The 25,012-nt window shown below is 40.2% G+C and overlaps 1 pseudogene; it reads right to left on the reverse strand.

Moving 5' to 3' along the window:
* Window positions 1-18,185: 18,185 nt before the first annotated feature.
* LOC110740628 lies at window positions 18,186-20,952 on the reverse strand (annotated as a pseudogene).
* Between the last annotated feature and the right edge of the window lie 4,060 nt (window positions 20,953-25,012).

Below are 25,012 nucleotides of genomic sequence, written 5' to 3' on the forward strand. Positions count from 1 at the left end.
CCTTGAATCTGGGCACACCTGTGGCTTCTCTGACCGACAGAGAACAGTGATTTACAGTGATTTGCTGCTGTGACCCCTGGGGCTGGGTCATAAAAAGCATAAGCTTTCTGATTCATATTCATTTTTATTCTCCCTCTCTCTCGCTCTATGTTGCAATAAAATACACAGAACATAAAATTTACCATCTAAGCCATTTCTTTCTTTCTTTTTTTTTTTTGAGATAGAGTTTCGCTCTGTCACCCAGGCTGGAGTGCAGTGGTGCATTCTCAGCTCACTGCAAACTCCGCCTCCCAGGTTCATGCCATTCTCCTGCCTCAGCCTCCCGAGTAGCTGGGACTACAGATGCCCGCCACCATGCCTGACTTTTTGTATTTTTAGTAGAGACGGGGTTTCACCACGTTAGCCAGGATGGTCTTGATCTCCTGACCTCATGATCCGTCCGCCTCGGCCTCCCAAAGTGCTGGGATTACAGGCATGAGCCACCGGGCCCGACCCAACTTAGCCATTTCTAAGTGTACAGCGCAGTAGAGTTAAGCACATTCCCACTGTTGTCCATCTATCTCCAGAACCCTCTTCACCTTGCAAACCTGACTCTGTCCCTATTCAGCAACTCCCCATTCCACCTCCAGCCAGTCCCTGGCGACCATCCTTCTATTTTCTGTCTCTGTGAATTTGACCACCTCTGGTTCTCTTTTTTAGTATATTTTTGCTTGCAATGCAGGTGTCCTGCTGTGAAGAAGCCCAGAGTCATCCAGGACAACCTGGAGGGGCGCACGTGGGGAGCAACTGAGGCCCCAGCTGACAGTGACCTTCAGCCACCATACCTGTGGGCAAACACACCTTCAGGTGATCCCAGCCCAGCTTTTGAAGCAAACAGCTGAAGCTCAGACCTGGTGGAGCCGAAATGAGCTGTCCCTACGGTGCTCTGTCTGAAGTTTTGACCCATGGAAACTATTACAATAATCAATGCCACTAAGTGTGGGGGGAATCTGTTTTGAAGCCATCGGAACTGCAACAGGAGAGAACTCTCACATGGAGTTCGTCTGTGGAGCAGGAGAAACATGGAGTGGGGACCAGAGGAGGTTAAGCCAAGAAAAGTGGTTTTTGTTTGATTTTGCTTTCTTTTTTTTTTTTTTGAGACACAGTTTCGCTCTTGTTGCCCAGGCTGGAATGCAATGGTGTGATTTCGGCTCACTGCAACATCTGCCTCCAGGGTTCAAGCGATTCTCCTATCTCAGCCTCCGGAGTAGCTGGGATTACAGGCATGTGCCACCACGCCTGGCTAATTTTTGAATTTTTAGTAGAGATGGGGTTTCATCATATTGGTCAGGCTGGTCTCAAACTCCTGACCTCAGGTGATCTGCCTACCTCAGTCTCCCAAAGTGCTGGGGTTACAGGTGTGAGCCACAATGCCTGGCCTTGCTTTTTAAGACTGAAGCAATCTGAATGTTTCAATGTTGAGGGTAAAGGAGGGAAAGGCTGAATATGCAGAAAGGAGAATTATCCAAAGAAGAAGACTCCAGAGAGGGCAGAGTGCAGAGGATCCTCAGCACAGGTGGAGCCCGGGGAGGGACAGCCTAATGCTGACGGGGTGAACTTTCAGTGCTAGGCGGGTGACAGGGTGCTTGCACATGGACTGTTTTCTCTCTGCAATAGAAGGTGGGAAGGGTGAGGGTAGGAAATGGTGAAGTCAGAGGTTTGAGGAGAGAACAGAAAGTTTGACACATCTTTGTAGAGAAAGGGAGAATGTGTTGACTTGAGGAAAGAAGGATTTGAAAACAGATGGTTTAGTTGATATTGGTGATCAGGAATTGCTGGGAAATCAGGTTATCCTGTTGTGGGCTTTTGTCCTCAGAACTTAGCTACTCAGGTATATGCATAATACATACTTGATTCATCCCAGACTGGGGTTCTGCCAACACATGTGATCAGAGGGTAAACAGCAATGGGTTTAGGGTGTTAGCAACAGGGTGGTTGACAGGATGGACCATGAAACTGAAACTGGGGATAGAGAACAATCAGTGTGTGTGTGTGTGTGTGTGTGTGTGTGTGTGTGTGTGGTGGGGGTTGGTGGGGGACTAATGTATAAACTTGGATTCAGCATTTCTACTTCTAGGACTGTATCTGAAAAAGAGCATATTGTGCCACTGGCCCTACGTGCAACAACCTGCATCACAGAATCACATAAAATAGTGAAAGATTTGAAACTAGGCAAATATTCATTAATTGAGTATTGCTTAAATAAAACAGAACACTATCTAGCCACCTAAATGCCTTTTGGGATGCAGACATGGGAAAAATGGGAATTGTAGGGTCCCGGAAGCCATCCTCTTTGTCACAAAGAAAGCACATTGACAAAGGGACAGGAGGAGGTGGCACAGAGAGAGCGGGGAGGCAGGAGACCTAGTCTGATCCTGATAACTCGGATGTCTCATTTCGGTTACGTGTAAAATGAGCTTCTGGATTCCCCAGTTACATGAGACAGGTAATCCTCTCTTTTGACCAATCTAATTTGAATAAGGTTTCTGAGGTTTGCAATTCAAAGCACCCTGCTATGGTTTGAATGTGTTCTCCTCAAATTCATAGGTGCAAACCCTAACCCCCAAGGCAATGATATTAGGAGGTGGGGACTTTGAGGGGTAATTAGATCATGAGAGCTTCCCCCTTGCATGGGATTAGCACCTTCATAAAATAGGAGGCCCCAAGGAGCTGCCTTGCCCCTTCCATCGTGTACAGATACAGTAAGAAGGCACCATCTATAAGGAAGAAGCCCTCACCAGACGCTGCACGTGTGCCTTGATCTTGGACTTCTCAACCTCCAGAACTGTGAGCAATAAATATCTGTTGTTCACAAACCACCCTGTCTATAGTATGTTGTTATAGCAGCCTGAACAGACCAAGAGGCTAAGAGACTAAGAAACTACTCCCCACCCCCAGGTCTCAACTAAAATGAAAGTTGCTAATCCAAGTAGGATATTAAAAGCAGCAGAATCTTAAAACGTGGCACAGGCTGAAGTGAGATGAGGTGGGTTGGAAATATTATGATGCAGTAGATAAGCTGGTGTTAAACTCCGTCTGCTTGCTTGTGAGAATTAGGTACCACTGAAGTTGGACCTTCAGGTAAATTGGCAGAAAAATATCAGACTATTGGAGGGTTGACAGCTTCATAGGGCTTCCCACCTTCCATCTGAAGGATTTCTCCTTCTCTGTTTGTAGCAAAACTAATGGACGCATTAATCACAGCACCTCTCTACCACTAAAAGGTTGGCAAATCAGTCTCTGTCTCTGTTGGAAAATATTATTTATCCTAGAAGATAAGTACTTTTAGAATACCACAATATCATTATCACACCTACAAGTGTCAACAACATTCCCTTAATATCATCAAATAACCACTCACTTATCCATTTTCAATTTAAAATTGTTTCATGAATTATTTTAGCATTAAAAAGATAAGAATTCAAAATATAAGGTTCCTTTTTTTTTTTTTTTTTTTTTTTTGAGGCGGAGTCTCGCTCTGTCGCCCAGGCTGGAGTGCAGTGGCGGGATCTCGGCTCACTGCAAGCTCCGCCTCCCGGGTTTACGCCATTCTCCTGCCTCAGCCTCCCGAGTAGCTGGGACTACAGGCGCCGCCACCACGCCCGGCTAATTTTTTGTATTTTTAGTAGAGACGGGGTTTCACTGTGTTAGCCAGGATGGTCTCAATCTCCTGACCTCGTGATCCGCCCGTCTCGGCCTCCCAAAGTGCTGGGATTACAGGCTTGAGCCACCGCGCCCGGCCAAAATATAAGGTTCCTTGATATGACTTCCAAGTCTCTGAATTTGTAGGTCCTCCTCTATCTCCCTTTTTTTCTTCCTTAAAATGGTTTATTTCCCACGGTCTGGAATTCGTTTATTGGATTCCTGAATTCAATAACAAAGATTGGCTGTTGGGCCTCGAGGCTTCATCAGATTCAAGTCTGATTTTGTTACAAGATGACTTTACAGGTGGTGCTGTGTACTTCCTTTGGGAAAAACATAACATCTTGCTTTCTCTCCTTTTATTGTGAACAACCATTGATATTCAATATCTGCATTCAGTAATTCACCAGAGGCTGAAAAATGGTCAAATTCCAATTTTAGCATTCTCTTTCCATGTATTATGCTTCTTGAAAAAGAAACTTCCTCGCATCCACTATTTGGTTACAAGAATATACAGTTGGTATAGGAAAGGCAAGATAAGTGCTTGACCCCCTCTCTTTACTCATCTTCAAAACAATGTATAGATCCCCTAGCATCTTCCAACAGTGATCAATTATTACTGTCATTATTAATTACAATTTATTTATACTAACATTTTTGATATGTGCTTCAGTCTATTGCAGGTTTATTCTTATTAATATTTGAAGAGTTCAGCTGGCAATGAGAACACATGGACACAGGGAGGGGAACAACACACCCTGGGGCCTGTCAGGGAGGAGGGAGGGAGAGCATTAGGGAAAACAGCTAATGCATGCTGGGCTTAATACCTAGGTGATGGGTTGATAGGTGCAGCAAACCACCACGGCTCACGTTGACTATGTAACAAGCCTGCACATCCCACACATGTATCCCAGAACTTAAAATTAAAATAAAAAATAAATAATGCAGAAGGAAAAAAAGAGTTCAGTTGGCTGGTGCCTCACCCCTATAATTCCAACACTCTGAGAGGCCAAGGTGGGCAGATTACTTGAGCTCAGGAGATCAAAACCAGTCTGAGCAACATGGTGAAACATGATCTCTACTAAAATTCCAAAATTGAGCCAGGTGTTGGCCTGCACATCTGTAGTTCCAGCTACTTGCAGGGCTGAGGCAGGAGGATTACTTGAACCAGAAAGGTCGAGGCTGCAGTGAGCTGAGATGGCACCGCTGTACTCCAGCCTGGGTGACAAAGTGAGACCCTGTCTCAAAAAAAAGGTCCAAGCCTGGCATGGTGGCTCATGCCTGTAGATCCCAGCACTTTGGGAGGCTGAGGCAGGTGGATCACTTGAGGTCAGGAGTCCGAGACCAGCCTGCCCAACATGGTGAAACCCGGTCTCTACTAAAAATACAAAAATTAGCAGGGCATGTTGGCACATACCTGTAAACCCAGATACTTGGGAGGCTGAGGCAGGAGAATCGCTTGAACCCAGGAGGTGGAGGTTGCAGTAAGCCGAGACCGTGCCACTGCACTCCAGCCTGGGCAATGAGAGCAGAACTTCATCTCAAAAACAAACAAACGAAGTTCCACCTAACTGACATATACAGACCATTTCATCCAATAGCAACAGAAAACACATTCTTCTCAAGCACACATAGAATGTCCTCTAGGATAGGTCATATGCGAGGCCAAAAACCAAATCTTAACATAATTAAGAAGATTGAAATCATATCAAGTGTCTTATCTTTTCCACAATGGTATGAAACTAGAAATCACTAACAGAAAGAATTTCAGAAAATTCACAGGTATGTGGAAATTAAGCAACATGCTCCTTAACAACAAATGAGGCTAAAAAGAAATTTAAAATTATCTTGAGGGCTGGGCACGGTGGCTGACACCTATAATCCTAGCGCTTTGGGAGGCCAAGGTGGGAGGATTGTCTGAGCCCAGGCAACATGGTGAGATCCTGTCTCTATAAAAAATAGAAAAATTAGCCAGGTGTGGTGGTGCATGCCAGTAGTCCCAGCTGCTTGGGAGGCTGAGATGGGAAGATCACTTGAGTCCAGGTGTGCAAAATTACAGTGAGTGAGCTATGAGCATGCCACTGCACTCCAGCCTGGGCAGCAGAGTGACACACTGTCTCTAAAAATAAATAAAATATTTTGAGACTAACGAAAATAAAAACATACCAAAACTTATGGGATGCAGTTCTAAGAGGGAAGTTTATAGCAATAAATACCTATATCAAAAAAGAAGAAAGATTTCAAATAAACAACGTAACATCATACCCCAAGGTACTAGAAAAAGAAACACACACTAAGTCCAAAGTTAGTAGAAGGAAGAAAAGAATAAAGATCAGAGCAGAAATAAATGAAATAGGGACTAGAAAAATAATAAAAAAGATCAGTGAAACTAAGAGTTGGATTCTTGAAAAGACAAACATAATCGACAAACCTTTAGCTAGGCTAAGAAAGAAAAGAGAGAAGATTAAAGTAAGTAAAACCAGAAATGAAAGAGGAAGAATTACAATCAATAGCACAGAAATACAAAGGATCATAAGATATTATTATAAATAATTATATACTAGCAAAATGGGGAACCTAAAAGAAATGGATAAATTCCTAGAAACATACAACCTACCAGGACTGAATCATGAAGAAAGAGAAAATCTGAACAGACCAATAACAAAAGAGATTGAATCTCCCACTAAAGAAAAGCCCAGGACCTGATGGCTTCATAGGTGAATTCTACCAAACATTTGAGGAACTAATACCAATCCATCTCAAACTCTTCCAAAAAATTGAAGAGAGGGAATACTTCCAAACTCATTTTACAAAGCCAGTTTTACTGATACCAAAGCCAGACAAGAACACCACAAATAAAGAAAATTGTGGGCCAGCATCCTTGATGAACACAGATGCAAAAATTCTCAACAAAATCTAAGCAAACTAAACTCAACAGCGCATTAAAATTCTCAACAAAATCTAAGCAAACTGAACTCAACAGCGCATTAAAAAGATCCTTCACCATGATGAAATGAGATTTTCCCTTGGGATGCAAGGGTAATTCCACATATGCAAATCAATAAATGTGATATAACACATTAACAGAATAAAAGACAAAAAACATATCATTATCTCAATAGGTACAGAAAAAGTATTAGACAAAATTAAACATTGCTTCAGAATAAAAATCTCAACAAACTAGGTATAGAAAGAATGTATCTGAATATAATCAAGGCCCTATATCACAAGTCCACAGCGAATGTTCTACTTAATGGTAAAAAGTTGAAAGCTTTTTCTCTAAGATCAGGAATAAGACAAGGATGCCTGCTCTTGCCACTTCTATTCAACACAATACTGAGTTCTAGCCAGAGCAAGTAGGCAAGGGGGAAAAAAAAAGCCATCCAAATTGGAAAGGAAGAAGTTAAATTGTCTTTGTTAGCAGGTGACATGATCTTATATATGGAAGATCCTAAAGACTCCATTGAAAAAACTGTTATAACTAATACGTGAATTTAGTAAAGTTGCAGGTTAGAAAGTCTACATGCAGGCCAGGCGCGATGGCTCACACCTGTAATCCCAGCACTTTGGGAGGTCGAGGTGGGTGGATCACCTGAGGTCAGGAGTTCGAGACAAGCCTGGTGAAACTCTGTCTCTACTAAAACCACAAAAAATTAGCTGGGCATAGTGGCGCATGCCTGTAATCCCAGCTACTCAGGAGGCTGAGGCAGGAATCGCTTGAACCTGGGAGGCAGAGGTTGCAGTGAGCTGAAATCGTGCCATTGCACTCCAGCTTGGGCAACAAGAGCGAAACTCAATCTCAAAAAAAAAAGAGAGAGAAAGAAAAGAAAGTCAACATACAAAAATTAGTAGTAGCATTTCTACATACTAACAATAACTATCTCAAAAAGGAATCAAGAAAATAACCAATTTACAATAGTTACAAAACAAAAATACTTAGGAATAAATGTGATCAAGGAAGTGAAAGATCTGTATACTGAAAACTATAAATTGCTGATGAAAGAAATTGAAGAATACACAAATAGATGGAAAAATATCTGGTGTTCATAGTTTAGAAGAACTAATATTGTTTAAATATCCATCTCCTGGTACCACATCTCCTGGTACCTCATATGCAGCTATTGACCTGGTAAATGTTTTGTTTCCACCTCAATATCTGTTAATAAAGGCAACCAGCAGCAGTTCTTTTTCAACTGGCAAGGCTTTATTATCAATGCATATCCTCTAAGTGTCTCAGTGATGATGCATCCACTATCACTTCTGATTTTACTAACATGTATCTTCTGTTTTTTTGGTCTTTGTTATCCTGGCTAGAGAATTATCAATGTTATTGATCTTCTAAAATAAACAGTTGTTTTAGTTGATTTTCTAAATATTCATACTACCCAAAGATTTTTATAGGTCCAATGCAATCACTATAAAAATCCCAATGAAATTTTCACAGAAACAGAAAAAATAATCCTAAAATTTGTATGGAACCATAAAAGACCCCAAATAGCCACAGCAATCTTGAGCCAAAAGAACAAAGCTGGAGGCATCATACTACCTGACTTCAAAATACACTACAAAACTATGTTAACCAAAACAGCATGGTACTGGGATAAAAACAGACACACAGGCCAATGAAGCAAAATTAAAAGCCCAGAAATAAAGCTGTGCATTAATGGTCAATTGACTTCTGGCAAAGATGCCAAGAACATACAATGGGGAAAACAATCTCTTCAATAAATGGTGTTGGGGAAACTGGATAGCCATATGAAGAATAATGAAATTAGACCTTACTTCATGTATAAAAAACAAACAAAAAAATGGATTAAAAATGTGAAACAATTTTCACATTTCACAGCCAGGTGTGGTGGCTCACACCTGTAATCCCAGCACTTTGGGAGGCCAAGGCAGGTGGATCACCTGAGGTCAGAAGTTCGAGACCAGTCTAGCCAACATAGTGAAACCCCATCTCTACTAAAAATACAAAAAAATTAGCCAGGCGTAATGGCACGCACCTGTAGTCCCAGCTACTTGGGAGGCTGGGGCAGGAGAATTGCTTGAACCCAGCGGGCAGAGGTTGCAGTGAGCCAAGACCGTGCCACTGCACTCCAACCTGGGAGACAGAGTGAGACTCTGTCTAAAACAAACAAACAAAAAAAAAGGATGTGAAACTGTAAAACTACTAGAAGAAAACATAGGATAAAAGCTCCATGACATTGATCTGGACAATGATATTTTGGATATTTCCTCAAAAGAGGATCCAACTTCCTTCTTTTTGGTATGGATATCCAGTTGTTCTACCACCATTTGTTTTTAAAGACTATTCTTTCCACCACTGAATTGTCTTAGCACTCTTGTCAAAAATCAATTGACTCTTATAGTGAAGGAAAGCTGGGGTGGGGAGGGGTTGCGGAATCAATTGACCATGAATGCATGAGTTTACTTTTGAGCTCTCAATTCTATTACACATGATGTGATGTATCCACATAGTCTTCATTAGTGTAGCTTTGTAGTAAGTTTTGAAACTAGAAAGTGAGTCCTCCGATTTTGTTGTTCTTTTTCAAGATTGTTTTCATTGTTTGGGCTTGTTGCATTTCCTTATGAATTTTGGTATCAGCTTGTCAATTTCCATAAAAAATGTTTGCTGGATATTGATAGTGTTGATATTGACAGGGATTACATAGGCTTCCTCAGAAGTTTTTTTGAGACAGAGCCTCACTCTGTCACCCAGGCTAGAGTACAATGGTGCGACCTCAGCAGACTGCAACCTCTGCCTCCCAGGTTCAAGCGATTCTCCCATCTCAGCCTCTCGAGTAGCTGGGATTACAGGCACCTGCCCATCATGCCCAGCTAGTTTTTGTATTTTAGTAGAGACGAGGTTTCATCATATTGGCCAGGCTGGTCTTGAACTCCTGACCTCAGGTAATTCACCAACCTCAGCCTCCCAAAGTGCTGGGATTACAGAAGTGAGCTAGCATACCCAGCTGATTGCTCCTTTTTTCTATGTATTGGTAATACTTCATTTCCTTGCACGTCTCATAATTTTTTGTTAAAAACCAGCCTCTTAACATATTATGTCAACTCTGAAAATCAAATTCTCTCCCTTCCCCAGGTTTTGTTGATGTTGCTATTTATTGTTATTGCTACTTGTTGTCATCGTTTCTTTGTGACTTTTCTGAATAAATTCTGTGAAATCTGCATTTCTTGTCATGTGTGGCCACTGAAGTCTCTGCTCTGTTAGCTTAGTGGTCAGCTAATTATTAGAAAGACATTTTCTTAAATTCTTGTCATCAACAACTCTCCCAGTCTTTGCCAGGGAGCTTTGTGCATATGTTGGAGCATGCCTTCAATACTGAACCAGGCAGCTGACAAATCCGCCTTCGTCTTTACTTCTTTCTTGCATAGAGCCTCAAGGTGACCCAGAGATGAAAGAACCTCACTGGTTCATCATGAGCCCATGCATCACCTTGGGCCTATGCTTTCCAAAGATCCTGTGGCTTTTCATGACATTTCATTCCCCAACTTTTCCTTTTCAGCTTTTGGGTTAGCCTATTGTTTGTCCCAGCTGTCACCTACTGCCTCAAGCAGGCATAAAATTAAACAATTGCTCCTAATTGTTTAGACAAATGCCCCCAAGGAAAAGGCTTTTAACACTAGGCAAGCTTTCAGTCATGGCAAACAAACCAGATGGGTAAAATAATGATAATTCCTGTGAAGGAGGCTTCGAAGGAGCTTCAACCTCATTTCATTCTCTCTGGTAACTACCAGCTCTGGTTTTCACTTTGAATGCAGGCTATTGGTTTTCAAGGCTACCAGAAAACTGGAGAAAGGGAAATAGAAATATGGGAAGTTAAGATGCCACAAAGCTCACTATTCTTATCAAGATTCAGCCATTTTTCTTAAATACATGCTTTCCTAATGGCTGCAAACCTTTGGTTAATTTTCAAAGTTCTAAAATTGTTGACTTTGACTATTTTGTCAGTTTTCTCATTGTTTTTCTGGGGAAGAGAATTTTTAGAGGTTCTTACTCAGAAATTGTCACTAACATTACTCCAGTAAACTTTTAAAGTAAATGCCTGGTAGTAAATATTTTAGGCTTTGTGGGCAAACTCAAGGATGTTATAGAGGCAATTATGTAACATGAGAGGAAAAAAGATTTTTCACAAAATTTTAACTGATGAAATTCAAACTACGATAATAAGTACTTTTTTGTTTTATAGCTCTACTAATGAGAAGATTGAAGCTCTTTGGGGGAGGTGACATTTTACTTATTTGGTGGTCAAAGTTGGTTATTATCATAACCAATGGCAAATTTTCATCTGTCAATGCTGATCTGTAAAGAGATTTTACATATTTCATCTTTGAAAATGTCCTTTCGCAAAAGATAGGTACTGCCAATAAGATATCAGTCCACAAGCATGTGATTTTAATTGAATTCAATTGTGATTGAATTGAATTCAGTTGTGATTTAAATGTAATTTATATTCATCACATGTAAGGCATTTACAGAATTCTATTAGATTGTTTCCTTGATATTTGCCTTTTAGCATGTCATTTCATTATGTATTAATCATTTCGAATTGAAGGTTATTTGGAAACTCTTCTATTGCACAGTCAAATAGACTTTGAAGCATGTAAGTTTCCTTTCAGCATACACCACATTCTAAGAAACGTTGCTTACACTGTAGCTTGAATTTCAAAAACAATTCCACAGGAAATTTGTATGGAAATGGAGATCTTCCTTTTTGTTTCAACTTTCTACAGCATGGGAAGTATTTAAAGTGACACAACATCAGCTGTGACCCAAACAATATTAGAAAGGCAAAATGACTTTACCACAATATAAGTTTTGCATATAAGCACTGTTTTGCCTTTTAATATTAGCTTGAATTTATTAAGAAATACTTTCAAATTCACAGCAAATTCTAAGCACTATTATACTATAGTATAATAGTGGTTGACAGAGGCTATTCTTATTCAGAAAAACTTAAATCTTGGCCCTGAGCTCAAAATATCTCAATTAAACTTCACTACCAATGAGCCTTCAAATTTCTGTGTGGTAGAACAAGTCAAGGTATTTATTATCTATTTCTGATAAAAATTCATGGAACTGATGATTAAGTCCACAAGAGTCAAGTTCAGTGTTAACAGTACTCATTCAATAACACATAATTCAAATATTTTCCTGAAAATATTGATATATAATACAACGAATTTCACAGGCTTTAAACCTCTTACATTTCTGCACGCTTTATAGAGTTGTCCAGCTAAGCCTCTTGCTGCTCCACACATATTTTTACTGTCATCAGTTGTAACACATCTTAATAGATTCCATTTCTGATTGTAATGAATTAGTGTTTTTTCAACTTCTTTAAAAATATTCTCCCCTACAGTTATTACATGCATAAAAGCTACTCCTGCAGCCACTTCAAATTTGGCATTGACTTCTCAAGTTTTTAAAAAACTGCCTGTTGGCCAGGCACGGTGGCTCGCACCTGTAATCCCAGCACTTTGGGAGGCTGAGGCGGGCGGATCATCTGAGGTCAGGAGTTTGAGACCAGCCTGACCAATATAGTGAAACCCCATCTCTACTAAAAATTCAAAAATTAGCTGGGTGTGGTGGTGCTTGCCTGTAGTCCCAGATACTCGGAGGCTGAGGCAGAAGAATCGCTTGAAGCCAGGAGGTGGAGGTTGCAGTGAGCAGAGATTGTGCCACTGCACTCCAGCCTGGACAACAGAGAAAGATTCCGTCTCAAAAACAAAAAACAAAAAACCTCAAGAAAATTAGCCAGGTGTAGTGGTGTGCACCCGTAGTCGCAGCTACTCAGGAGGCTAAGACAGGAGAATCACTTGAACCTAGGAGGCAAGGATTTGTCCCAAACTCTTCAACCAGCTATCCTCAATGCAAGGCTAATATTCTTAAACAAGTTAATTTTTTCTGGGTACATTTATTCAGCCACTGTAATCAAACATCATGTAATTAACTTACCGTTTATAAACAGATTTCTTTCTTGGTTAACAAATGAACTACTTGATAATTTAGTTATGGATTCTTTGTCATTTTTAATTTTCGTGAAGAAACTCTGCCATGATCCCTGCAATATTGATGCATATCGTCCTCTTTTAGAAGAGCTATGTCATTGCACAATAAACACGTTTCGTCATGTGATGTGATAGCAAAATAATTCTCACCCCATTATGCCTTCAAAACAGACATTCAAAGTCCAATTCTACCTTCTTTGATTTTTAACATGAAAGAGATGTACTCATAATTTTTTAAAGTTAGAGTGTGGCAATATATGTAGCACTCAAAATCCTGTTGTTTTTTAACTGTGTAACTGCAATTCTCATTGTGCCAAGTAGCAGTTTAAGGCAATGAGAATGCTACATCCAGCCCCTGGTACAATTCCTCACTTTTGCCAGTGCAGCACAAAATCACCCATGGAAAAAAGTAAACAAATTAGCATGGCTGTGTCCCCATAAAAGCTTATTTATGGATAATACAATTTGACTTTCATATCACTTCATGTGCTACAAAATATTCTTCTTTTGATTGTTCAACTATTTAAAAATGTAAAAACCATTCTTAACTCATGGGCCATACAGAAACAGGTGGCAGGCCAGATTTGGTACACAGGCTATAGTTAGCCAATCCCTGCTATAATACCTTTAACCTAATTTTTTTTTTTTTTTTTTTTTTGAGACAGAGTCTCATTCTGTTGCCCAGGCCAGAGTGCAGTGGTACGATCTCCGCTCACTGCAACCTCCACCTCCTAGGTTCAAGCAATTCTCTTGCCTCAGCCTCCCCAGTAGCTGGGATTATAGGTGCATGCCACCACGCCCAGTTAGTTTTTGTATTTTCAGTAGAGACAGGGTTTTGCCGTGTTGACCAGGCTGGTCTTGAACTCCTGACCCCAGGTGATCCGCCTACCTCAGCCTCCCAAAATGCTGGGATTACAGGTGTGAACTGCCGTGCCCGGCCAAATTTAACTTAATTTTAAGTTCATATTAATTTAATTATTTGTATAGGTAATACTTGCACATGCTCTAAACTTAATTTCTTAGAGAAGGGTGGTTGGCATAAAATTTCCCTTCTGCATCAGCCACCAGCTACCCAGTTCCTCTCCCTGGAGGCATCCAGTGTTGCCAGTTTCTCACGTCATCTTCCAGAGACACTCTGTGAACATCTAAGCAATTACGCACAGATCTATATTTTTTTCCTCTTTGTGTTTACATAAAAGGCAACATACTCTACTTCAGACTTACTCACATGGCTATAATCGAAGATAGCAATATTGGCAAGGATATGGAGAAATTGAAACCTCTGCAGATTGCTGGAAGGAATGTAAAATACTGCAGCCGCTTACCATATCAGCCAGCACTTCTCCCCCAGGCGTATACCCAGGAGAAAGGAAAACACAAATTCACACAAAAACTTGTACTCCAGTGTTCATGTGATTCATAATAGCCCCAAATGGAAACAATTCAAATGTCTATCCACTGGTTAACAGATAAACTCTGTTAAAAATATATACAATAGAATACTATTCAGCCATAAAGATGAAATACTGATACATGCCACAACACACTAAGCTTTGAAAGCACCATGCTAAACGAAAGAAGCTGGACACCAAAGTCAATGCATTGTATCATTTCATGTATATGAAATGCCTAGAAGAGGCAAATTCATAGAGACAGAAAACAGATTGCTGGAGGAGGAAAGAATGGGAAGTGACAGCTAACGAGAACAGGATTTTTTTTTTTTTTTGGAGTGATAAGAATGTTCTGGAACTGGATAATGGTGATGGTTGTACAACCTTGTGAATATACTACAACCACTGAATTGTGTACTTAAAAAATGTATTCTATAATATGGGAATTACTTCTCAATAAAATTAGTAGCATATTATACATATGCCTTGCCTTTTTCCCTTGTCATCATCTAGAGACCAATTAAAAGGGGATGAGACATGCAAAAGCAATATGAAATACAGTGGTGGCTTCTGTGAGCACTGGCCAAATTAAAAATGATAGTAACCCAAATCTAAAATTACTTGCCTCAAAAAAGAGAATATTGGCTGGGCAAGGTGGCTCACGCCTGTAATCCCAGCACTTTGGGAGGCCAATGCGGGCAGATCACTTGAGGTCAGGACTTTGAGACCAGCCTGGCCAACGTGGTGAAACCCCATCTCTACTAAAAATACAAAATTTAGCCAAGTGTGGTGGCAGGTGCCTATAATCCCAGCTACTTGGGAGGCTGAGGCTGCAGAATCACTTGAACCTGGGAGGCAGAGGTTGCCCAAGATTGCAGCACTGCACTTCAGCCTGGGCAACAGAGTGCAACTGTGTATCCAAAAAAAAAAAAAAGAAAAGAAAAGAAAAAGAAAAAAAAAGAGAATATTCAAGTATTTCTACAACTAAGTTTTTAAAAACTCTGTAACTGGTTACCAGTAGGCTGAAAACCGAACCCATCCGAGGCTGAACCTGTAGCTTGTGTATTAACACAGTTGAATTCACAGCCTACAGTACTTTTTTTTTTTTTTTTTTTGAGACGGAATCTCGCTCTGTCACCCAGGCTAGAGTGCAGTGGCGCAATCTTGGCTCACTGCAACCTCTGCTGCCTGGGTTCACGTGATTCTCCTGTCTCAGCCTCCTGAGTAGTTGGGATTACAGGCGTCCGCCACCACGCCCAGCTAATTTTTGTATTTTTAGTAGAGATGGGGTTTCACCATCTTGGTCAGGCTGGTCTTGAACTCCTGGCCTCATGATCCAACCGCCTCAGCCTCCCAAAGTGCTGGGATTACAGGCAGGCATAGGCCACCACACCCGGCCTATAGTACTTTTAATGAAAAGTGAGGGCAATGGTTGAGAAAGAAAGCAAGCCTGACAAGATGGAACTGGAATAAAAATATCCAGAAATATTCTGAGACTCCCCCGGCCCTACCACTGTGCAATACTCGCACTGTGCCTCTCCTGCCTTAGGAAGAGTCCTCGCCCTTTGAGGGAAAATAACCACACTCTCATGCCCTGCTACTACACGTTTTTACGTGGCTGGTAACCAGAATTGAAATTCAACAAGGCCTGGGAGTGAAATGCATTATTATGGAAGGGGAATGAAGAATGACTTCTTGAAGGAAGAGCATGGCTGCACCAGCGTGTACAGTCATACTGTAAATAAAAACAAAAACAAAACAAAGATACGTATAGTCATCATGAGAAGGGACTTAGGGTCCCTGGGCACAGAGGGCGGAGTTTGTTTCTCAGCTGGAATGAAGTTATTGATTTAGGTGCATTCTTTCAGGGGGTGTGGGCAGCTGCTTTAGCAGTTTGCAGCTTTGGCTAATGTTCTGAATGCTGCTCTGTGCAAAATGACATGGCAAAGCCAGAGACACTTTGGCATAAGACAGAGAAAGAATTCAAAGACTTCAGGAGATAGGAATGCTGCCCCGGAACTGCAGTGGGTGGCCCCCTTACCGGCTCCTCCCGCCTCCATGTGGCTTCCATCAGGGCTGGAAGGCTCTCCACTCACCGAGGTCTTGAGAAACGGATTGGCGAGGAAGATGGCAGTCTTTCAAATGGGCTTTCACTAGCTGTTCTCCTGGCCTGGGGATGTTGGTGGTACGGGCTGGAATTGCCTTGCTGATCTCAGCGGGGATGAGAGGAGCAGGCGTTGGCTTGGTCCACGTGGCCACAGTTACCTGCCAGAAGCCAAGTAGACCGGGTGATCATAATAGGCAATAAGGCAAGCGTGCTTATTAAGTTTCACAACATGGTTGGTGTAAGGCCCAGAGATCTTTAGTTGTGGTTAATTAGTGGGTTCCCAGGAATTAAAGTGACAGGTGCTCCATCCTTTTGTACACAACCATAAAATAAAAACAGAATAAAATAGACCAGGCTAGGTGGCTCACGCCTGTAATCCCAACACTTTGGGAGGCTGAGGCGGGCGGAGACCAACCTGATCAACATGGTGAAACCCCCATCTTTACTAAAAATACAAAAATTAGCCGGGCGTGGTGGTGGGCGCCTGTAGTCCCAGTTACTCAGGAGGCCGAGGCAGAAGAATTGCTTGAACTTGGGAGGCAGAGGTTGCAGTGAGCTGAGATCATGCCACTGCACTCCAGCTTGGGTGACAGAATGAGACTCCGTCTCAAAAAATAAAATAAAATAAAATAAAATAAGTCCAGGTCTAATGAAAATCAAGACACAAGGAAGTCAAGAACTGGTATGAACTGGTGTCTAATTCTGTACGCTGGGTCACTTCATCGATCCAGAGTCTCCCGTCTAGAGACTGGAGACCGTTAAGTAATATGGTCTAGGTAGCCTTGAGACCCACATGATCACCAAGGCAACCTGGAGGGCTTCTTCCTCACATTTCCCCAAAGAGGAATGTGCCCTGGGAGAAAGAGCATACCAAAACCTTTGGTCTACTGGATACTGGATCCAGTCTAATTAATGCTAATTATTGGGATCCTAGGAGCCTCAACATCACCGTGGTCTGCCCTTTGGAGTGAGGTCTATGTGGATCCAGAGATGGAGTTGGGATCGAGTCCACCAACAGCAAGCCCATCCCAAGGATCTTTTCTGTCCAGAGGTAGATCGTTGATGGATCTCCTCAGAATCAGGCATCATCCTCCACTGGCTTGTTAAGCCCTGAAGTAAATGCCACCATGATGGGCAGGGCCAAAAACGAGACGCTGGAACTTCCTCTTTCCTCCAAAATAGCAATCAAAAGCATTGTTATCTCTAAAAAATGTTTTAAGTACACATTTCAGGGGTTGTAGTATATTGTAGATAGTCCCAAACATCAAACACTTGGAAAGTTGGAAAGGGTGTGCTTGGTGACCCCCGTGGCATCCCCACTGAATCTGCAATTCAGCCGCTGCACAGGGTGTCAGTTGAATTAGCCTTAGCTTAATCAGGTGGTTCTCCAACTGTCCATCCCAACCCAACTCCCATTTTCTTCTCACTGGGCAAAATCAATACAGTGCCTGGAAACTGGTGTGCAATTTTTTTTTTTTTTTTTTTTTTGAGGCGGAGTCTCTCTCTGTCACCCAGGCTGGAGTAATATTGCGTGACCCCAGCTCACTGCAACCTCCGCCTTCTAGGTTCAAGTGATTCTCCTGCCCCAGCCTCACGAGTAGCTGGAATTACAGGCATGCACCACCACGCCTGGCTAATTTTTGTATTTTTAGTACAGACAGGGTTTCACCATGTTGGCCGGGCTGGTCTCGAACTCCCGACCTCAAGTGATCTGCCCGCCTTGGCCTCCCAAAGTGCTGGGATTACAAGCAAGAACCATTGCGCTTAGCCTGGTATGCACTTTTTTTTTTTTTTTTTTTTTTTGAGACAAGAGTCTCAGCCTGTTGCCCTGCCTGGAATGCAGTTGCGCGATCCTGGCTCACTGCAACCTCTGTCTCCCGAGTTCAAGTGATTCTCAGCCTCCTGAGTAGCTGGGACTACAGGCATGTGCCACCACACCCAGCTAATTTTTGTATTTTTAGTAAAGATGGGGTTTTGCCATGTTGGCCAGTCTGGTCTTGAACTCCTGGACTCAAGTGACCCTTCCACCTCGGCCTCCCAAAATGCTGGGATTACAGGCATAAGCCACTGTGCCTGAACCTGGTATGCACTTTTGATTGAGCAAACGCATTTTTCTCCATCATGAAAGAGAAAATACCAGACGATGTTTCCTTTTACTCCTTTACAGGGTCTTCCTCAGAGTCCTCTCTCCTTTTGGAACATCAGTTGTTCCCAGTGAAATAGAACATTGCACATAACAGCTAATTGGTCTATTACATTGAAAGCAACATGTTGATAGAACAGGAAAAATAGAGGAACAGCTACCTTGAAGATACATATATATATATATTTTTAAAATTCTGTATATGGAATATATAATCATAATCTCATGTATATGGATATATATTATATGGATAGATAATATATGGTTGGTGCAAAAGTAATTGTAGTTTTTGCATTGTTGAAATTTGTTGTTTGATATTGGAATACATTCTTTTTTTTTAAACAACATAATGGATTTATACTTAATATAGTACTTATCAGGAGGATGTTACTTAGTTAATGTAAAGTTTTTTCTTAATGTTAAATCTCTTTTCCATGTCAATGTCTATAGTTTTTTTAACATTAATTTTTTTTCTGCATTTCAGTGTTGGATACACTGAATACATTTTTCTAAATGTTTTTTCTCCAGAGAAAAAAGTTTCCCTTTTTGACTGACCCTCTGATATCCAAATACAATATTAACTTGGGAGACAACAAAACAAAAATCTAATAAAAAGATGGAGAAAACTCCCCAGCGATTCAGGAGGCAGTGATTATAACTAAACAGTGGTGATTTCCTAAGATTCTGAGCAAGAACTTCCTTCTTCCTATTTCACATTCTTTGAGAATTCTAAAACTATGAAATATTACTTATGTACATTTCAGCCATCCTACTTCTTTGACCTCCTTTCTAACTAGCAAATACAAATTATAGGCTCCATTTTTCTGTGCATTATTTGTTGTAAAGAAAACATTTTTTTTTTCAATTTATATATGTGTGTCTGTTCCCATTTCATGGAAACAATGAAAAATGTAAAACTCCCTTATTTACTGATTCTTGGAAACTTTCAGACACCAAAGCTAAGGTTTAGCCTCTATAGCACAAAGGTTTTCAGGGTGAGGTTTGATTCAGTAGGCCTTTCAAAGTCACATCTGTCCATTTCTTTTTCGTGCATATACCCCCAAGCAGCACAAATGCCTGTAATGCTGAGAACCACACCTAACAAGAGGGCGATTGCATCATCGGCTTCTACTGCTTCGACAACAGGCAGCACCAAAAGCAGTGACATGAGGACTAAGGACAACTGTGTTGAAACTGAGGTCATGATGTTGGAATCTTGAGGGCTGAAGCTTCTAAAGAAATAGTATATACAGAATTCTATCTGACTTGAAATTTTCCCCTCCTGGAGCTCCGGATGCTGACATGAAGAAGTTCCACGTGACACTACCTTCCAGGAAGCAGCCATTACAGGATGGGAATACATTCTTAAATTTGATTATGTCATACATCATCTTAATGAGGATTTCTCTCTTTATTTATTTTTGCTAATGACTTATTACTTGCTGTTTATTTTTTATTTATTTTAGACTGTGGAAATGATGTTAGACAAAAAGCAAATTCAAGCAATATTCTTATTCGAGTTCAAAATGGATTGTAAAGCAGTGGAGACAACTCACAACATCAGTAATGCAGTTGGCCCAGGAACTGCTAATGAACATACTGTGCAGTGGGAGTTCAAGAAGTTTTGCAAAAGAGAGGAGAGCCTTGAAGATGAGGAGCGTAGTGGCCAGTCGTCGGAAGTTGACAACGACCAACTGAGAGCAATCATGGAAGCTGGTCCTCTTACAACTATACCAGAAGCTGCTGAAGAACTCAACGTCCACCATTCTACGGTCGTTCGGCATTTGATGCAAACTGGAAAGGTGAAAAAGCTTGATAAGTGGGTGCCTCATGAGCTGAGCAAAAATCACAAACGTTGTCATTTTGAAGTGTCGTCTTCTCTTATTCTACACAACAACAATGAACCATTTCTCCATCGGATTGTGATGTGCCACAAAAAGTGGATTTTATACGACAACCAGTGATGACCAGCTTGGTGGCTGGACTGAGAAGAAGCTCCAAAGCACTTCCCAAAGCCAAACTTGCACCAAAAAAAGGTTATGGTCACTGTTTGGTCGCCTGCTGACAGTCTGATCCACTATAGCTTTCTGAATCCCTGCAAAACCATCACATCTGAGAATTATGGTAAGCAAATCGATGAGATGCACCAAAAACTGCAATGCCTGCAGCTGGCACTGGTCAATAGAAAGGACCCAATTCTTCTCCAGGACAACTCCGACCATAGGTCCCTCAACCAACGCTTCAAAAGTTGAACAAATTGGGCTACAAAGTTTTGTCTCATCTGCTGTATTCACCTGACCTCTCGCCAATCAACTACTGCTTCTTCAACCATCTTGACAACTTTTTCCAGAGAAAATGCGTCCACAACCAGCAGGATGCAGAAAATGCTTTCCAAGAGTTCGTCAAATCCAGAAGCACAGATTTTTACATTACAGGAATAAACAAACTTATTTCTCATTGGCAAAAATGTGTTGATTGTAATGGTTCCTATTTTGATTAATAAAGATGTGCTTGAGTCTAGTTATAATTTTAAAATCACAGTCCAAAACGGTAATTACTATTGCACCAACCAGAATATATAGAATATATAACATAATATATAATATATTCCAAATATACTATATAAAAATATTGTATATATTTATTTATATATATTAGCTATATATTTCATATATAATATATTATACTCCATATATAATATAGATCATATATATTCCATGTATTATATATAATACTCCATATATATATTTCATTCATCATGTATATTTCATATATAGTATATTTAGGCAGGGTCTCGCTCTGTTGCCCAGGGTGGAATGCAGTGGCACAATCACTGCAGCCTCTACCTCCCAGGCACAAGCAATCCTCTCACCTCAGCCTCCTGAGTAGCTGGGACTACAGGTACGCACCATCACACTTGACTAATTAAAAAATTTTTTGTACAGACAGGATCTCACTATGTTGCCCAGGAGTCAAACTGCTGGACTTAAGCAGTCCTCTTGTCCCAGCCTCCCAAAGTGCTGAGATTATAGGCTTGAGCCATCACACCCAACAGAGGATACTTTTTCTGGCTGTTCTGCACCACAGCCTCCTTGGATGGGTAGAAGTGTGTTCATTTATCATCTAGCACATAGGCTCCTGAAACAGGAGGAATAATGTTCAAACATGATCAAAAGGAGTATACATCTCACACAGAGAAGCTGGGTTTGGAGCTGTTTTAACTGAATGTGACTGAACATGGTCTTAATTTGTAAAAGAAGGCAGGTTTTGAGTTATTTAAAAGATGCATATGGGAAAAATTTTCAACCTTGTGCACGTTGGGATTATGAACATGTGTCTGTGCACAGGTATAGGTGTGCATGAGCCCTTGAAAGTCAAAGCATAGGCCAGGAACAGTGGCTCACACCTGCAATCCCAGCACTTTGGAAGGCCAAGCCTGGTGGATAGCTTGAGTCCAGGAGTTTGCCTAAGTCAGGGAGTTTGAGACCAGCCTGGGCGACATGGGGAAACTCCGTCCCCATAAAATAAATAAATAATTTTTTAAAGTTAAAATTAAAAATTAGAAAAAAAGAAAGTCAAAGGGTGGACTGCAGTGAGCATTTATTGTTTTTGTCTGGCCAGCAGCCCAAATGCCTTTGGAGAAAAGTTACCCGCAACTCTAGTCGTGCAATACCAAAGAAGGCACCAATCAGATCACCTTGCACGTGTGGCCACAGGACTGGGCAAACAATCCAGGCTGATAACAGGTTTTTGTTTGTTTGTTTTTTGCTGTTGTTGTTTGTTTTGTTCGTTTTTGAGACATAGTCTCGCTCTGTCACCCAGGCTGGAGTGCAGTGGCGCAATCTCGGCTCACTGCACCCTCTGCCTCCTCTGCCTCCTGGGTTTAAGCGATTCTCCTGCCTCAGCCTCTCAAGTAGCTGGGATTACAGGCATGTGCCACTATGCCCAGCTAATTTTTGTATTTTCAGTAGAAATGGGGTTTCACCATGTTGGCCTAGTTGGTCTAGAACTCCTGACCTCAAGTGATCCACCTGCCTCAGCCTCCCATAAGCACTGGGATTATAGGCGTGAACCACTGCACCCAGCCTGATAATAGGTTTTTATTGGTAGAAACATTTTAAATGACAAGACATAGAATAACTAACAAAAATGTCTTATGAATGAAAGAAACATAAGTGGCATTTATAAAACACTCCTTACAACAAAAACAGAACACACACTTTTTTTTTTTTTTTTTTTTCTAATGCTTGTAGTACATATGCCAGGGTAGTTTACATTCTAGGAAATAAAGCAAACCTCAACAATTTTTAAAGAATTGCAATTAAATAGAGTATGTTATCTGAACACAAAGGAATTAAAAACTAAAAACCAATAACAAAAAGATGTCTGGATTATCCTGAAATATTTGGAAATTAACACACTTCAAATAACCCATGAGTCAAAGTCAAAAGGTCAGTTAAAAATATTTTGCATTGAATTAAAACGAACAAACAACTTATCCAAAATTATAGGATGCAATTAAAGCAGTGCTTAGAGGAAAACTGATAGCATTAAATATATATATATGTATATATGCTATCAAATCAATGACCTAAGCTACCACCTTAAGAAACTATAAAAAGAAGAGTAAACTAAACCCAAAGGAAGTAGAAATAAACAAATAATAAAGAGAAAAGCAGAAACTCATGAACATGTAAACAAAAATAATAAAGAAAATCAAACATAAAACTGGTTCCTCAGAAAGAGGAACAAAATTTATAAGCCCCTAGCCTGACTGATCAAGAAAAAGAAGAAAACAGATTACTAATGTCAAGAATGAAAAATATTACCTTATAGATCTTAGACATTAAAAGGATAAAGGAATATTTAATACAATATTATGCCTATAAATTTGATAAATTAGATGAAATGGGCAAATTCCTTAGAAAACACAAACTCCCTAAACTCACTAAAGAGAAAATAAATAACTTACATATTCCTGTATATATCAAAGAAATTGAATTTGTCATTTAAAATATTTCACTAGCCTGGCCAACATGGTGAAACTCCATCTCTACTAAAAATACAAAAATTAGCTGGGCATGGTGGCAGGCGCCTGTAATCCCAGCTACTTGGGAGGCTGAGGCGGGAGAATCGTTTGAACCTGAGACGCAGACGCTGTAGTGAGCGGAGATCACACTACTGCACTCCAGCCTGGGCGACAGAGCGAGATTCCGTCTAAAAAAAAAAAAAAAAAAAAAAAAATTCAACAACAATACTCCAAGCCTAGATGGCATCAGTGGTGAATTCCACTAAACATTTAGGGAAGAAATAATACAATTTCCCACAGATTCTTCCAGAAAATTGAAAAGAAGAAATGCTTACCAACTCATCTTATGAGGCCGTTACACCAATACCCAAACCAGAAATAAACACTACAAGAAAAAAAATCCTTTAGACCATTATCCCTCATAAACATAGATAACAAAAATCCTCAACAAAATGTTGGCAAACTGTGTTCAGCAATATATAAAAATAATAATGCATCATGACAAAGTGGGGGAGTTATCCTGGAAATGCAAAATTGGTTCAACATTTAAGAATCAATGAATGTAATTTAATTGACTCAAGAAGAAAAACTATATGAACTTCTCAATAGAAGAAAAAAAAGATAATTGAACAAAATTCAGCATCAATTCATTATAAAAACTCTCCAAAATTAGGCACAGAAGAGAACTTTCACAATCAAACAAAGGGCAATTACACAAAACCTACAACTAATGTCATACTTCATGATTAAAGACTGAAAACTTTCTCCTAAAATCAAGAACAATGCAATGATGTTCACTCTCACCATTTGTATTTAACATCATACTGAAGGCCCTAGCCAGTGGAATAAAGCAAGAACAAGAAAATAGATTGGTGATAAAGAAATAAAACTCTTGATTCAAAGGTGACATGATTGTCTATGTAGAAAATACAAAAGATTCTATTTTAAAATCTCCCAGAACCAGTAAAGGCATTTAGCAAGGTCACAGTATGTAAGGTCAGTTCAATTAATTGCGTGTCTATAGACTAGCAATAAATAATTACAAAATGAAAACATTTTAAGTACCATTTACAAGAACACTGAAAATAATGAAATATGTAGGCTAAAATCTAACAAAATATAGGCAAGATCAGCATACTGAGAAGTACCAAACACTGATGAAAGAAATAAAATAGGATCTAAATAAACGGTGAGATAATCCATATTTTTGAATTGTCAGATTCAATATTATTAAGATATAAATTCCATCAAAATAACCTATAAGTTCAGTGCAATCCAAAACAAAATCCTAGAATTTTGTAGAAGTAAACAACATGATTTTAAAATTTGTATGTAAAGGCAAGGGAACTAGAAGTGCCAAAACAACAGAACAAAGTTGAAGGACTCAAAATACCTGATGATTTCAAGAGTTACTTCAAAGTCACAATAATCAATACAGTTTGTTATTCCTGAAAGGATGGATACATAGATCAGTGTATATATAGATTAATGGAATAGAATAGAATTCAAAGAAAGAGCCACACCTATACGGCCAATTGATTTTTGACAAAGAGATGAAGGCAATTCAATGGAGAAATGACCATCTTTTTGACAAATGATGCTGGGATAATTGGATATTGATATGAAAAAAA

Source organism: Papio anubis, chromosome 16, assembly GCF_008728515.1.
Source record: "Papio anubis isolate 15944 chromosome 16, Panubis1.0, whole genome shotgun sequence".
NCBI lineage: Eukaryota > Metazoa > Chordata > Mammalia > Primates > Cercopithecidae > Papio > Papio anubis.